The 11388-nt window shown below is 39.3% G+C and overlaps 1 long non-coding RNA gene and 1 pseudogene across 1 annotated transcript; one reads left to right on the top strand and one right to left on the bottom strand.

Moving 5' to 3' along the window:
• Positions 1–510: 510 nt before the first annotated feature.
• On the top strand, positions 511–1466 carry LOC110206621 (olfactory receptor 5AU1-like; annotated as a pseudogene).
• Positions 1467–6494: 5028 nt separating this feature from the next.
• On the bottom strand, positions 6495–10249 carry LOC110206025 (uncharacterized). The gene is made up of 3 exons (XR_002323764.2): positions 8239–10249; positions 7848–8040; positions 6495–7754 (listed from the first exon to the last, which is right to left on the bottom strand). It is a non-coding gene; the product is annotated as an uncharacterized LOC110206025 (long non-coding RNA).
• Positions 10250–11388: the final 1139 nt, after the last annotated feature.

Genomic DNA, 11388 nt, shown 5'->3' with positions numbered 1-11388 from the left:
TTATTAAAATTTAGGAAGAATTTGGTAACATGACATTTAGTAACTGCATTTGTGTAATTTCATTTGGGGATGTTTACTTATGTTTCAGCTAGATCTCTCTAAATAAATTGTAAACTCCTGAAAAGCAAAGATCATCTTTCACTGAGCAAGACACAGAGAAGACAGTCAAAAAATTATTGATAACTTATTAGCTTTCCTTATCAGACTGTAAACGCTCCAGGGCAGGCACTGTTAGGTTTCACTTTATGTTTTAAAATTTCCTTTGCATCTTTCCTCAGTGGCCAGTGCTTTGTGCATGGTAGCTTTTCAACAAACCCTTGTTAAGGAACCAACCACTGAGAAAAGACTCTGTCATGATTGGTCCCACTGGCAAAGCCAAAGTCTCCAGATGGGAATCAGCCTGATCTGAAATGTGCTCTCCTTGGGCAGGGTTATCGGACCCAGTCAAACTGTTTTCCTTTTCCATTCTGAATCTAGCACATTTTTGGGCACCCAGGGCCCTGAAAGGAAATGGTTGGAGGGGACTTAAGCATAATAATGGAATTTGAATTGCTGAGTCTCACCAATGACCCTCAGCTGAAGAAGCTGCTTTGGGGAACATTTTTGGCCATATATATTATCACTCTGGTGGGGAATATGACCATGTTCTTCTTGATCCATATGAGTTAAAATCTGCACACTCCTATATATTTTTTCCTGAAGAGCCTCTCCTTCTTGGATTTCTGGTACTCCTCAATTACCATCCCACAGACCCTGGTGAATTTTTTAGTTGAGAAAAAGGTGGTTTCCTACCCAGGATATATGGCCCAGATGTTTTGTTTTGTTTTATGCTGGATTTGCAACAATGGAGTGCTACTTCATAGCTGCCATGGCCTATAACTGCAGTGCTGCCATCCGTAACCCACTACTCGAGCGTGTCACCACGTCCAACTCTGTTTGTATCTCTTTGGTTGTTGGCTCTTTTGGTGTTGTTTTTCTCAATTCTCTCAATCATACAATCCTTATGTTCAGCTTAAATTTCTACGGAGTCCATGTAATCACTCACTTTTTCTGTGTTGGACCCCCGACCCTGTCTGTCTTGTGAAGACACCTTTCTTTTTGAGATCTTACTCTTCATCTTTGTAGGCTTCACCTTTCTAAGTCCTACCTTCACCATCTTGGTTTCCTACCTCTTCATCTTTCTCACTATCAAAAGAATGAATTCTACTGAAGGTAGGTTTAAAGCTTTTTCCATGTGTGCCTTCCACCTCATACCTGTCTGCCTCTTCTACGGGACATGTCTATTCATATACTTTCAGCCTGCTTCCAATGATTCCATGAACCAAGATCATATGGTTGCTGTGATATTCACAGTGGTCATCCCAATGCTGAATCCCCTGATCTATTCTCTGAGGAACAAAGATGTGAAGAAAGCTCTATAGAAGGTCTTTTTTTTTTCTTTTGGCAAGGCAATTGAGGTTAAGTGACTTGCCCAGGGTCACACAGCTAGTAAGTGTCAAGTGTCTGAGGCCAGATTTGATCCCAGTTCCTCCTGACTCCAGGACCAGTACTCTATCCACTGCACCACCTGGCTGCCTTATTTAAGGTCTTCAGAGGGACACAAGCCTAGTTAAAACAGTCTCATTACATTACAACATAGCTCTGTGACTGCAGTAGACAAACCAAGAAAATGTTGTTGATGGCTCCAGGGCTGTCCGTCTCTATGTGGCTTCATTATCAATATGTGTCTCCTTGTGGGTGTCCTTGTAATTTTGAAATTCCCAACTACTATGACAAATGGGAGTTTTAGTAGACTTTCACTACAGGCTTGCTGAAGATTTACTGAAGGAAATTTGCACCTGACTCAACTATACTGATTGACAGTGTTTCAAATTAAAAAGAGTTCAGCCATTTTTCCACATTTTGAACATTTTCAATCTTTAAGAAGATAAAAAGGCCTCTATTTTTTGTAATAAACATATCCCTGTGATTAACTTGAAGAAGACTTTGTTAATATAGAACTACTCTCAAAACTCCTTTTCACAGTCTCCTTTCTTATTAGGCACTTCATAAAAGATGTTTCTCGTTTCTTTTTCTATGTCTAGTATTTTCGAATGGAACACCAACTGTCATGTAAGGTATATATTATCTGTATCTGAAAAATGAGGAAACTGAGGATGAGGAAGAGTGTAACTTTTGTATAATCATGTAGCTTACAAATCTAGAAGCAAGGACATGAGCTCAAGTCTTCTGAAACCAGTATTAGTGGTCCCTACATTATCTCTTGCTGAATTTCAAACTCCCCAAACTCCAAAAGCCAATTTTATGTAATATTTTATTGTCTTTTATTGACTTTCTCTCTGACAATATTTTGAAATTATGATTTGAACTTAGGTCATCTGGCTCCCAAACACTCCCTTGTTTATCTGCTTATAAAAATTATGACCAAAAGAGAAACTGAAAGCCAAAGTGGTATCTTGTAAGATGGCAGCTCTGGATCTATTCTGGCTTTGAACTTGTGGGAAATAGGGAATTAAAATCAATCACATTACAAGGAATACTCAGCTACTTCATGTGACACTTTGGGTACTACTATTATTCTACTGGCCATGTGCTGTCTTCCTCAAGCATACAGGAAAGCCCTCTGTCACTGAATTAACAAGCAAAGGAATGTACAATTTTCCCACCAGGTGGCACTCTACTCCACCTAGCAAACAACTGGTCTCCCCTGTGACCCTCTGTCACATGTTCATAATGAACCTCACTAACATCAGACCTTATATGTTGGTCAGTGGTGCTCAGCAGTGTGTGTGTCTGTGTGTCTCTGTGTGGGTACATGTGCTTTTAACCCTGGCTGGGTGGATTCAGAAGGTAGCCTAGGACAGATAATGAGATTTGTGGGATAGATAATGTGGTATATCATAATTTATTCAAAAATTATAGGAAAGTCACTGAACCCACTCCACTCCCTTCTTGAATTCCCTTTCCCAGAGGATCATTCTCAAGGAACTCATTCACTTAATTTACTATTGCATAGTTTATTGAACATAGTAAAAACATATAGAAAATTATTAAGTACTTCTTTGTGGAATGCCACCCAACCATTTCCCCAAATGTCCTTTAACTTACACTCCAAGTTTTCTTTTCTGGGGTGCCAAAAGAACAATCCCAAAACATCTGGCTTTCAAAGGGTTATGGGAAAGATCAAAGGAAAGAGTTTTATTGCAAGAACTTTACCTAATAGCTATTTAAGTAAGAAAAAAAGAAAACCCAAACAGGGGCATTAGAGAGAAGAATATCAGTTTCATCCTAGAAAGAGTCATAGTGACAGCTAGTATCTCTCTCCCTATTTATATTGGTTAATTTGAGACCTTGGGATCTGTCCTGAATCATTTCCAAAAGCTGGCATTAGGCAGTTTTGGTTCCTCATAAATAGCATCTGATGTCATGACAGAAGCAAAGATAGCCATGATCACAAAGTAAGTCAGAACCCTGTGGCTATCTGCTTTGTCTCTCCTATCCTGATCTGCAATGAGGAGAATCTGAGGCACAAAAGTCTGAATATAATCTATTTATTAATGAGGCTAGCAGGTTGCCAATAATAGAGGTCAGTGGTCCCTCAGTGACCAAAGACACACCTTACAATCAGAGTGGCTTTTTATACAGTTTGGTGGTTACATAAGGTCAAGTGCCTCAAACTAAACTAAGTCTGTGATTGGTTTATATTAGAGGCAAGAGTGAGCTTACATTTTGCTGACTTGTAAGAGGGGATCCCCAAAGTCCACAGTAACAAGGAAAACACAGAGCTAGTCAATTCTCTAGAAAGTCATGTGACAGATGCCACTGAACACCAGAGAGGCCCAGTTTAGGGCAAAACATCTCCTGACCAGGTTGACTGATCTATCCCTCATGTTCCTTATCTCAAAGACAGGACCTTTTGGGTACATAAGTTTCCTACAAACTCTACTAACAAGGCCTAGAGTATCTGATTCAAATGCAATCTATAGCTATTAGTTACAATTATTAACTAAAATGCTTAGCTATCAATCAATCAATAACCAATAATCAATTTCACACTCCAGCATTGCCAAAGGGAAGTTTCTCTCAAGGACAAAGGAAACAAGGGAGAAAAAAAAATTCTAGAAGCCTCATCCTCTCATGAAACTCTATCTCTTCTTCATCGATACCTGAGTCGATTGATGCTATATGAGGGCTGTAAGTGTCCTCAGGCCAACATGATTTGCCCCTTTAAGTAGCACTAATGTATTTACTTTTCTAGATTTCTCTTGTCATCTATGTGGGCATTACGAAGATTCTACCCAGCAGCATCCCACTCTCAGAATGGAATGGGACATAGAACCTGTGCCTACCCATTCCATCCAAGACTGTGGGAAGGGGTATGGTTTATCCTTGACAAAAAGTCCAAATCCAATAACACAGGCTAAAGATATGAGTTAACAGGAGAAAGTTCCTAATAATGAATAAATTTCATGGATTGAGGGAATCTAATATAATACACCAGAAAAAGACAACTCCACAATATTTATAGTCGAACCCCAAGGAAAAAAAAGAATGGATTAATCATGAGCACTCCAAAAATGGATGGAAAAAATCATGGAAGAGCTGAAACAAGAAATAAAGAAATAAATTAGAACACTTGGAAGAAAGATAAATGGCTAATAATAGAAGGCAGCAAGCCCTACCAAAGTACTAGACACTTTGAAAAGTAAAATGGCATTAATCAAACTCAGTGGTTTGATGATATAACAAGAACATTAAAACAAAGTCCAAAAATTGAAAAACTAAAACATATCCACTCTCTAAAACAACCCTGAAAATAAGATAAGGTGAAATAATTTAAGAATCATTATACTCCTTCAAAAACAAATGTAAAAATCTGTATACCATCTCAGAAATAATAAAAGAAAGCTACCCCCAAAATCATTACAACCAGAGGACAAAGTGAAAACAGACAGAATCCACAAGCCACCACCTGAAAGAAACCCCAAATTGATGACACCTAGAAATGGCATAGCCAAAATCCAGAATTCCTCAGTCAAAGAAAAAAAAATCCTGCTAACAGCCAAGAAGGAAAAAAAAATCTTTCAAGGAACCACAGTTACAATCACAAGTTTATGTTACAATTATTTTAAAGAAAAAAGAAAACTTGGACAATGATAAACCAAAAGGCAAAAGATAAAAAGGCTCAAAGCCAATAATAACGTATCATGTAAAAGTGCATATAATATAATAGGGGAGAAAATGGACCTTTCATAGAATAGATTATGTCTAGCATTCCTGTTGAGAAGACCAGAGTTAGGTAGAATCTTTGAAATGCAAACATAGAAGACAAAAAAAAAAAGAAAAGAAAAGAAAAGAAAAGAAAAGAAAAGAAAAGAAAAGAAAAGAAAGATAAATGCATTTTATGAATTTCAAGGAGTTTAATGAATATCAAATACTTAGATCTTAATAGGGAAGAAAGAGACCATTTTCTCTTCAAGATCCAAAAGGGGAGCAAAGAAAGGCAAATTCAAGACTTCAAGTGGTTTTGTTTTATTTTGTTTGTTTTATGAGAGAAAAGAAAAGGTAGGGGAATAAGAATGGACAGCTGAACATCACTATTATCTGAAGCAAGCAAAGGAAGAATAAAGATACATTCAGACACAAAGTGTACAAATCTAATAAGTGGGGAAATAAGCAAGGTGAAGGAAAGGAAAAAAGAGGACTAAAAAGAGATATTAGAATTAGGGATAGAATAGTCACAAGTAAAACACACTTCAACTATTTAAGGTTGCTTATAAAAAGGGAATTAAGAGGAAAGAGAAAAAGGGTAACAATATCAAGCAATGCAGGTCTAGGCTGAGAAAAGTGAAACAGAGCAAAGGAATAGTAAAGTCAAACTACTCCAATTACACAAATTACTCCAATTACTAATGTTGATTTCATTACCTTTTTATCCTCCACTTTATTTTATCTTGAAAAGGGGCAGAGAGTAGCATATATATGAAAAGTTCTTAAAGCATGTTATAGGGGAGAAAATATACCTAATAAGCATATCCATGAATGTAAATAGGATGGCTTTATGCATAAAAAATGTAAGCTGGCATAATGGATTAGAAAACAGAATCACACACACAAAAAAAAGGTTACAAAAAGCACACTTGAAATCTAAAGAGTGACACAAATTTAAAAACCTATTATGCCTCATAGAAATAAAAAATACATATATAGTAGTCATACTAGTAGTCAGCATGGTAGACACGGTCTCACACATGGCAATATTCAAAACAGATACAATTAAAAGATAAGCAAGAAATCTCCAAAATTTTAAGCACCAAAACTTCCCCCTCCCTGAAAGCCTCATCAAGAGAATGAAAAGAACTGGAATTGTAAGGAGCAAAAATACATATTTCTCAGCTTTGTATTGTACCTTTACAAAAATTTACCATGTTTTGCATTATAACAAATGCATAAAGGCAGAGAAGTAGAAATATTGAATACATCTTTTACAGGCCATAATTTAACAAAATTATAATAAATATAATTATTCAAAGAAGGGATTAAGACTTACATGGAACTAAATGAGGTTTTAAAGAATGAATGGGTCAAAGAACAAATCACAGAAATAATGAATAATTTCATTTAAAAAATGATAACAATACTGCTACATACTGAATTTTTTCAGATATCGTCAAAGGAGACCTTAGGAGAAAATGTGTATCTCTAAACACTTTCAACAACAGAATGAAATAAGAGATTAACGAATCAGACATGTGACCAAAAAAAAATTAAAACAGAGAAGCAACAATTTTTAAAAAACATACAAAAATACTGTTTGATGCTAGGACCCTATTAGTTCAGGTTTGATACTGAGACAGAGTAAGGCCACTGAACAAAAGGAGATTTTCTTAATCTTAGCATAGCAAAGATATACAGTACCACTTAGTTGGGATAGTCATCACTCAACTTATCTCCACATGGAAAAATATCTGGTCAGCAGGGCAGGGTATAGCATGACTTGGCAAACACCAAATCTGAAGGGTTCCTATCCCTATCCCCCTTTTATGCTTCTAGGTGACCAGGTGACATTTAGGGGAGATCTAGCCTAACTCACATTGAGGCAGGGGAAGGAGGAGCCCTGCTGGATACTGGTCCTATCACATACCACCCCATGGTGGCAAGGTCCAAAGAATCTAATAGAGGACCTTACACCATTTAGATGCTTTTAGGGCTCTTACTGGACAATATTCCTGGCATAGGGAGAACTATGGCACCCCTAAAGAGCCACCATAATAAAAAAGAAAGAAAGAAAGACAAAATGTGGAGAACAAAAGCCAGAAATATTTGGCTTTTCCTCCTCCCTTTGGAAAAATCAGTCAAAGATCTCAGTGATCTCAACCATGTGATGGATAATGCCAGATTTTTACAGCTTACAGTAGGTCTTCTAATGCAAGATGGTGACAGTGAGGCAGAAGAATGCCATGAGTATCAGGAACATAGTATCAGGGACAAATCCAGGTTAGTCACAGATTCTCATCCTGATGTAAGGTAGTGATGATGAATAAGAGTAGTATCAAGAACAATAGATGATAAGAGCACAGATGATGACGCTTCAACACAGGCAACAATTTTTCACCAGGCATCAGGGTCATCTATAGTAAAATGACTAAGAGATCATCAGCTCCTTGTATGCATCCTTTCTAAATTGATATCCAGTCTTTCAAAATATTGCCACCAACTCAGTATTCCCTGGCTTATCCACCAAAATCTTTCCCCTGCAAAAAAAAATAAAAAATTTAAATTAAAAAATTAAAAATTTAAATTTAAATTGAAAAAAAATAAAAATTGAAAAAAAATCTTCCCCCTACTTTGAGAATTTCACCAAGAAAATGATATAAAGTCTTTGTCCTCTTCTGGGCTTGGGTGGAGAGGCTGCCCTCCTCCTCCACAGGGACTAAAGAAGGATTCTCCTTCCCCTCCATCCAGAGACTCCGAATTGCCACCATGTCAGCTAGAGGGTCCCCTCCCTTCCAAATTGGTTGGTGGTTGTCGTTCTTCATGCTTGAAGAGAACCAAAATAGCATCACTATGTTAGAGTCAAATTTCAGCGTGCCCAACTGAGGCTGATCAGACCAATAAGAGCTCAGAATGCTCTACCACAGGTTGGGCACAAATTGTCCATGTGAACATTTGGGGTGGATTCTCTAAATGTGCTCGCCTCACATTTCTTTTGAGCTACTTCAATTCTGCTTTGCTCACCTTCTTTGATGAGGCCATGCCATGCTGGGCGGTCACATGCCAGTGTCTCCCAATTGATTCCAAAGTTCTTCAGAGAGAGTGAATATACATTCCAAGTAAATATACATTCACTTTGGCTACGTAGTAACGGTTTCACCTCCCCTTGCTATTAGAAAGCAAGATACATTAAGATTAAGGCAATGCTGCACTGAGGAAGGAATAAGAAAAGATCAGAAAGGGTCAGCTAAAACTGTCCAAAAGCAGCCCATTCTTATCCAGTAAGTTTTCCTGGAGACAGGATTCCAGAACTATTCGATAGAAGAGCCTTTCTCCTTCCTAGGATGACATTAATTTGTCACAGATGTAGCTTCTGGGAGGTTGGATGCCTGACCTGGGCAGTCAGGTGCATGATGTTGCAGCTGTTAATTAGCAAGGACAAACTTCTTGCCCAGAGATGAGAGACTGTCACTTTGCCAGTTGGGGATAGGTTGAGGGCCATTCGACCTTTTGAGGGCTCTAATTAGCATAAGGATAACAGTTGCACAGGAATAGCTGCTTTGTCCTTAGTTAGATGGATCATTTGGTTTTGTGCCCATGGCATGATCATCCCAATGTCCAGATGGTCAATGGACTCACTCACCAACTTCTGCTGTTCTTACAATGGCTCCAACCTAGTTGTTTAACATATAATGTATCTGATGGGTAGTGACATTCCCTACGAACAATTATAAGTAGGGGGAGGCAAAATTCCTTCATTAGTCCTGACCCCAACGGAGAGAGCCTTTGATTGTCCAAACTTGTTCTCTCAAGGCCCAAGACCACCTAGCCAGACTCATGGTCACCACCCATGAATCAGTATAGATGGAGGTCTTTTCTGCCCCATCCCTCAAAGCTCTCTCATATGTCATAAATGCGGCCTGAAGCTCAGCCCTCTAGGAAGACTTACCAGGACCCCCATTTCCTATCCCCTGTCACTGGATTAACATCTTATGAAGTCCAGTTCCATATACCCCTCTCATAGTGGATGAAGCTATAGGTAAGTCTGGAAAAACGATATTCCTCAGGAGCCAGGTCCTGATAGGTGGAGGCTCACTGACCTAGTGGGTGAGGCAGGGCTCCAGGGCCTGGATTAGAAGCCTCAATTTCTGACATAGTGGCCACGTTTTTGTGAAGGGCATTCACGCCTGAGGAACGCTGGCAAGCACAATTTTGAATGTACCATTTCCATTTAGCATTAGAAGTCTCTTGTGTACTACCATTCTTATTAAAGGGACCATCTTGCATCACTCAACTCATAATAGGCAACTCTAGACAAAGAGTGATTATATGACCCTGTGTCATCTGTTCAGTAATAACTAGGATCCAGTAACAGGCAAGCAGCTGCTTTTCAAAAGTGGCTTAGTGAGTGGAAGCTTTGTGGAATTGGCACCTCTGGAAGCCTAACAGTCACTTATTCCATCCAACCTTAATGCCTATCCAGATGAGGAATATGGGTTCTCCAAAATCTGAAGGCTCCAATAAGTCTCTGGGCTTCCATTTTAGATTTTGGGGAAATAAGTGTCAGTAGCTTACTCTGGATTGTGCCTGCAATCTGTTGGGTTTTCACAACCTACTATTTTCCCCAAAAATTGACAGAGTAGACTTGACACTGGATTTTCTAGTGATTGGTTTTCTACCGCTTGTGCCTTATGTAGTCCCCTATCTGATGTAGGGCTTCTGCCTCCATGGCCTCATCTGACCTGGTGAATATTAGGTCTTCAATGTAGAGGTATCACACCTTCATAAAGAGAAGTTTCTTTTAGGTGTCTATCCCATAATGTGACAATATGAAAGAGTGCAGGTAGCCCTGGAAAAGAACAATAAAAGTATATTTGACTCCTTACCAAGTGAAATCAAATCTCCTGACTAGTTTCAGCCATGGGAAAAGGGAAACAAGCATTGGTAAGGTCAATAATCTATACCATTCACCCTGAACCTGAGCTACCTGGTCTAAGACGTTGACAAGTTCTGGCACGACTGTAGCAATGGACATGATAACTTTGTTTAGCTACCTCCTTGTAGTCCACAGTAAGTTGCCAAGTGCCAACTGCCCTCCTCACAGGCAACACACACCTGTTCTAAGGGGAACTAAAATAATGAAGTTCCTGGTTGTTGCCAATAAGCCCCCACCCCCATCACGAGAGATCCCTTCACTTGCCCTATCTCCAGCTCCATTAGCCTTGGCCTTCAAACCCACAGTTGCTTAAAAGCTGAGACCTCTGTCCCTAGTTGCTGAAATGCACTGGGGCCAATTCACTTTCAATCTTACTATGCTGCCAATCCAACTTATTCAAGACAGTCAACAACAACCAGAGGTATTAGACTCACAGTTTAACAAAATATCTTAGATAGTATTAGTCTCACTAGGTTCAAGTCTGAAGCCTCCCCTAGGCTAGTACCTTGGGAACCTGGATTCTCAGTGCTTTTCTACTGGCCCAGCTACAACATCTATCCTAGAATTCTGGGCTCCAAGTTCCCCATGGCTCTAGCTCCAGGGTCCAGGATGCCATTACCTGCACCTGGGACTGAAAAGGAAAAATAAAACAGAGCAAAACCCTAAGCCTTTCTAAGGCCACCTAGCCTGGGGTTGACATGGATCTCGAGCTTCTCTCCACCTTGCAATGTGGTGTGAGCAGCTGTAAGTGAATAAGTCCTTCACCCCTGAATGCATCAGGGAAAAGAGAGCCAAACTATCCCAGTCTTAGAGTTTTAAAGATTCATCCAGTGGAAATAGTCTGCTCCCAACCATATTGTAGACCAACTGAATGTCCATGGCTGCACCAGTCCTCCTTTCTCCCACAAGCAGCTTCCTTTTTTTCTCCTATGTATTTCAGTTGTTTTTCAATCATGTCCCATGCCTTGTGATCCCATTTGGGGTTTTCTTGGCAAAGATATTGGAGTGGTTTGCCATTTCCTTCTCCAGCTCATTTTTCAAATGAGGAACTGAGGCAGAGTTATGTGACTTGCCCAGGGTCACACACAGCTAGTAAGTGTCTGAAGCTGGATTTAAACTCAGGAAGATGAGTGTTCCTGATTCCAAGCCCAGTGCTCTATCTACTGCACCTCCTAGCTGCCCCTTTCTTCTTTGCAGGTGCCTCCATCTTGGTCTGGTCATGTTCCAAACCCATTATA

Source organism: Phascolarctos cinereus, unplaced genomic scaffold (assembly GCF_003287225.1).
Source record: "Phascolarctos cinereus isolate Bilbo 61053 unplaced genomic scaffold, phaCin_HiC Scaffold_3;HRSCAF=262, whole genome shotgun sequence".
Classification (NCBI taxonomy): domain Eukaryota; kingdom Metazoa; phylum Chordata; class Mammalia; order Diprotodontia; family Phascolarctidae; genus Phascolarctos; species Phascolarctos cinereus.
This window is presented reverse-complemented; position numbering and strand designations above follow the sequence as displayed.